The sequence below is a fragment of the Callithrix jacchus genome, chromosome 22, assembly GCF_049354715.1.
Source record: "Callithrix jacchus isolate 240 chromosome 22, calJac240_pri, whole genome shotgun sequence".
Taxonomy (NCBI): domain Eukaryota; kingdom Metazoa; phylum Chordata; class Mammalia; order Primates; family Cebidae; genus Callithrix; species Callithrix jacchus.
In genome coordinates, this window is record NC_133523.1 from 38,166,006 (window position 1) to 38,172,005 (window position 6,000).

The window sequence follows — 6,000 nt, forward strand, 5'->3', positions numbered from 1 at the left end:
CATCAATATGGTGACCTCCCGGGAGCAGGGGACACCAGGTTGCCTAAGGAGGGGTGAACCGGCCCAGGTCAGAAACGGAGCAGGTCAAAACTCCCGTGCTGATCAGTAGTGGGATCGCATCTGTGAATAGCCACTGCACTTCAGCCTGGGCAACATAGCAAGACACCCATCTCTTAAATAAAAAGAAAGAGTATTTAGGGGTGAATGTTATTGATGTCTGCATTTTTGTTGTTGTTTTGTGTTTTGTTTTGTTTTCTTTTTCTTTTGTTTTCATTCTGATGTCTGTATTTATTTTAAAACACTTTAGAAGAGGTCAGACGTAATGGTTCGTGCCTGTAACACCAATTATTTGGGAGGCTGTGGCAGGAGGATCACTTGGGGCCAGGAGTTCAAAACCAGCTTAGGAAACAAAAAGAGACCTCGTCTCTCCAAAAAAGTTTAAAAATAAAATAAAATTAGCTGGGTGCAGTGGCCCATACCTCTAGTCCCAGGTAGTTGGGAGGCTGAGGTGGGAGGACCACTCGAGCCTGGACACTGGAAGCTGCAGTGAGCTGTGACTGCACCACCATGGCACTCCAACCTAAATGACAAAGCAAGACCCTGTCTCAGAAAAATAACAAATAAATAAGTAAATACTTTAGAAAAAAATACAGGCAACATAGCCAAATGATTGTATCAATTACATTAAGGTAATGGGTATATAGGGGCATACTATGCCATTCTGTCTCCTTTTCTGTGGGTTTGAAAAGGCTTATATTAAGTTTTCTTTTCTTTCTTTCTTTTTTCCAGGCAAACTCTCACTCTGTCACCCAGGCTGGAGTGCAATGGTACGATCTTGGCTCACTGCAATCTCTGCCTCCTGAGTTAATGCAATTGCAATTCTCCTGCCTCAGCCTCCTAAGTAGCTGGGATTACAGGCACCCACCACCATGGCTGGCTAATTTTTGTATATTTAGTGGAGATGGAGTTTCATCATGTTGGCCAGGCTGGTCTCGAACTCCTGACCTCAGGTGATCCACCTGCCTTGGCCTCCCAAAGTGTCGGGATTACAGGCATGAGCCACTGCACCTGGCCAAGTTTATTTTATTTTATTTTTTTAAGTAAAACAAAATAGAAAGGATAAAATAGTCTCCTCATCTTAGGATGCATCTAACTAAAAAGAGCAATTTAATGCAGGTGCAATGCCTAGAATAGCTGCTGGCCGAAATGGAGGGCTCAATACATTCCTTCAACATTTACCAAGCACCTACTTTGCGCTGGGCACTGGTCCAGGAGCTGGGGGCACAGCAGGAAGCAAAGCAAAGTTCCTGCCCTTTGTGGTGTTGACAGTGGGGAGCAAATATGTGTTATCTAATCTTTCACTGTCTGGGAGCGATAAGCAAACTGGAGAAGACAAAGCAGGCTGAAGGAAGTACCTGGGTGCAAGTGAGGTGTGAACTGTGATAGGTGGGGGATCCAGAGGGCTTCCTTGCGCAGGCAGCATTCAAGCAGAAACTGAATGTTGTGAGGGAAGAAGTTGTGCAGATGTGCAGGGAACCTTTTCAGGGAACAGGAACAGCCAGTGCAAAGGCCTTGAGGAAGAAGCCTGATGAGATTCTAGGAACAGCAGAGAGGTCAGTGTGGCTGGAACAGAGTAGGAGAGGGATGGAGTCATAGGGGATGAGTAGGTGGCAGCTACCTCTACTGCTACAATAATGATTATACTACATGATTTTATTTTGTTGTTGGTGGTTTTTGTTTTTTGAGACAGAGTGTCACTTTGTCTCCCAGGCTGGAGTGCAATGGTGTGGTCTCGGCTCACTACAACTTCCATCTCCTGGGTACAAGCGATTTTCATGCCTCAGCTTCCTGAGTAGTTGGGATTACAGGCATGCGCAGCTTTTTTTTTTTTTTTCTGAGATGGAGTTTCACTCTTGTTACCCAGGGTGGAGTGCAATGGTGTGATCTCGGCTCACTGCAACCTCTGCCTCCTGGGTTCAAGTGATTCTCCTGCCTCAGCCTCCTGAGTAGCTGGGATTACAGGCATGTGCCACCATACCCGGCTAATCTTTCGCACTTTTAGTAGAGATGGGGTTTTACCATGTTGGCCAGACCTGTCTCAAACTCCTGACCTCAGGTGATCCACCTGCATTGGGATTACAGGCATGAGCCACTGCAACTGGCCCTAATTTTTGTGTTCTTAGTAGAGGTAGGGTTTCACCATGTCAACCAGGCTGGTCTCAAACTCCTGACTTCAGGTGATCCATCTGCCTTGGCCTCCCAAATTGCTGAAATTACAGGTGTGAGCCACCGCTCCCAGCCTGTACTATGTGATTCTTACTAATTCATTGAAGCTGTAAGCTAATAATTTTAAGATAAGTTTAGAAAAAAAAGAAATCTCCCAATGCTGAGCACAGTAGCTCACACCTGTAATCTCAGCACTTTGGGAGGCGAAGGCAGAAGGATTGCTTGAGCTCACGGGGTTGAGACCAGCCTGGGCAACATAGTTAGACCTTGTCTCTATAAAAAAAATAAACAAAATTACAGCCTGGATAACATAACGAGACTTTGTCTCTACAAAAATTAGCCAGGCGTGGGGGTGCACGCTTGTGGTCCCAGCTACTCAGGAGGTTGAGGTAGGAGGATGACTTGAGCCCCAGGATTTTGAAGGTGCAGTGAGCCATGATTGAGTGGTTGAACTCAAGCCTGGACAACAAAAGCAAGACTGAAAAAAAACAAATAACTCCCAAAGAATTCCCTTTCCTAAGAGGCAGTATAGCCCAGTGGTTAAGAATGTGGACTGGGCCGGGCGTGATGGCTCATGCCTGTAATCCCAGCACTTTGGGAGGCTGAGGCGGGTGGATCACCTGAGGTCAGGAGTTCAAGACCAGCCTGACCAATATAGTGAAACTCCGTCTCTACTAAAAATATAAAAATTAGCTTGGCATGGTAGCAGGCACCTGTAATCCCAGCTACTCGGGAGGCTGAGACAGGATAATTGCTTGAACCCGGGAGGTGGAGGTTGCAGTGAGTCAAGATTGCACCACTGCACTCCAGCCTGGGCAACAGAGCGAGACTCTGTCTCAAAACAAACAACAAAAAAAAAAGAATGTGGGAACTGATCTCAGATTGTGAGAGTTTACATTCCACCTACATAGTGGCTGTGTCACCTCTAGCAGGTTACTTAATCTCTCTGTGCCCCAAGCCCCTTATCTGGAAAGTAGCGATAGCAAGGATCACCCTCCCAGGGCGAGTGTGCAGGGGAGATAAAAGAATCCGCCTAAGATGACTATGCACGATGGCTCACGCCTATAATCTCAGCACTTTGGGAGGCCACGGCAGGTGGGTCACTTGAGGTCAGGAGTTCAAGACCAGCCTGGCCAACATGGCGAAACTTTGTCTCTACCAAATAATACAAAAAAATTAGCTGAGCATGGTGGCATGTGCCTGTAGTCCCAGCTACTAAGGAGGCTGAGGCACGAGAATTGCTTGAACCTGGGAGGCAGAGGTTGCAGTGAGCCAAGATCGCACCACTGCACTCCAGGCTGGGTGACAGAGCGAGACTCCATCTAAAACAAACAAAACAAGAAGAATGCGCCTAAAATGCCTGCCACAGTGCCTGGTACACAGCATATGTTCAGCAGAAGCGGTAGCTGCCACTCGTATTGCTGTTGCAACTCTGAACTCTCACCTCTTCCTGGAGTAGGAAGGGAGATGGAGACCTGTCATTGAGTCTGACGTCAGCAGTTATCCTGCGTCAGCTGCAGAGTGCGCCCTTCCCTGGCTGGGTCACCCTGAGCCAGCGATGTTCTTTCTGAGCCTCAGTTTTCTCACCCAGAGAAGGGGATCCCTCTTGGGGCTGGTGTGAAGACTAAACCAGATAGGAATGTACACGAGGTGGGGAAATAGAAAGTTGGGGTGTTGGTCCAAGCAGGCTTGAGACCCAGCTCAGCCACTTGCGTCTGGGTCACCTTGGGCAGATGGCTTCACTCCACTGATGCCTGGTTTACCCACCTATGAAATGGGTCTGCGGTGGGTGGGGGACATCTCTCAGTGAAGAGAAAACTCAGGTTTGGGGGTCATGGGTGCTGTGTGCTCTGTTGCTACCACTTCCTGGAGGGGTGACCTCATTGCTCTGAGCCATGATTTCCCAATTTCCTCCCCCTTTTTTTTTTTGAAATAAGGTCCTAAGGCTGGAGTGCAGAGGCGTGATCATAGCTCACTTCTGCCTTGAGCCCCCGGGCTCAAGTGAAACTCCCACTTCAGCCTCCTGAGTAGTTGGGATCTAGGGGCAGGAACCACAATGCACAGCTAATTTTTTATATTTCATATTTTAAAATTTAAATTAAATTAAATTTTTTTTCTTTTCCTTTTTTGCCCCCTGGCTTCCTGTACTTACCAGCTAGTAGTAAGGACAGGAAGCTCATATTTCATATTTTTTGTAGAGGTAGGGTCTTGATCTGTTGCCCAGGTTGGTCTTCAACTGCTGGGTTCAAGTGATCCTCCCACCTTTGCCTCCCAAAGTGACAATACAGGTATGAGCCACCATGCTCAGCCACTTTCCTCTGTAATGAATGGGAGGCATTTCAGAGCCCACTCATCCCTGCCCCAGGCTGCTCTTGCCTCCTGAAATCTCTGTCTCTCCCTGTGTCTGTCTTTGTCTTTTTTCGATCTCTCTGTTTTGTCCTTTTTGTCTTTGTCCCTCCTTATCTCTCTCAATGCCTCTCTCTCTCCAACTCTGTCACTTTCTCCCTCTCTGTATCTGTCTCTCTCTTTGTGTCTCTCTACAATCTCTGCTTCTCCCTTTTCTCTGTCTCTCCCCATGACTGTTTTTCTCTTTCTCTGTCATTGTTTCTGTTTCTGATTCTTTCTCTCTGTCTCTCCTTCAAGTGACACACACCTGTAAGGTTCTGCTGACGTATAAAGGACAGGGAAATGCAGGGATCAGGACCTGGGCGCTCTCCAGAAACACGCAGGGATGTCGGCTCCTTCCTCCTCATGACTCACCTGGGACTCACCCAGCTCTTGCCTGCCTGCGGGGTCATGGGTGAGGCCCATAGGTTTCGGGGGCTTCCCCAGCCTGCGGAGAGGAGAATTTCATGCAGAGACAGAGAGGGTGAGAGAGGCAGAGGCAAAGACAGGGAGAGACAGAGAGAGAGCTGAGGGTAGAGATGGAGGTGGGAAAGGAAGGACAAAGAGAGAAGAAGAGACATGCACACAGACTGACTCAGGGGAAATCTGAGATGGGTGTGGGGGAGAGAGACAGACAGAAAAGAGTGACAGAAGAATGAGGACAGGGAGAAAGAAAAGTGGGCAAGCGGGGAGAGAGAGAAGGTGAAAGACTGACAGGATTAGAGAAAACAACACACAGTTGCCTTCAGAGAGCAGAAAATAGACCCAGAGATACAGGGACACTGTGTGTGTGCCCGTGCACATGTGTGCATGTGTGGTGAGTGTACGTGTGTGTGCGTGTGTGTGTGTGCGTATGCGTGTATCCGTGTGCCTGTGTGAGTGTGCCTGCGTGCATGTGCGTGTGTGTGCATCTGTTTAGGGCTCCCTTATCTTCCTGCTACCTGCCATGAGGAAGTCACTGCCCTCTGGCCTGGCCACTACGGGGGTGGCGGGTGGGGTGGTGGCTGAGCTGATGATAGGGAAAGGGCCATCACCCCTAACCTCCCCTTTCTGGGAGGCCTAACAGGCCACATGGAAGTGGCTTTCAGATCCTGGCCTGGCCGCCTCTTAGATGCAGGGGACCTCTCCGCTTAGGGCCTCCCTAGGGAGTGGAAAAGGTGTGAAAACCCTTGAGTTCAAGAATGCTCTTCCCGCATTTTCCAGGCAGAGAAACTGAGGTCCAAAGAGAAGACTTTTTTTTTTTTTTTGAGACAAAATCTGGCTTTATCAACCATGCTGGAGTGCAGTGGTGAGATCGCAGCTCACTGCAACCTCCGCCTCCTGGGCTCAAGCCATCTCCCCCCTCAGCCTCCCAAACAGCTGGGACTACAGGCGTGCACTACTGCACCT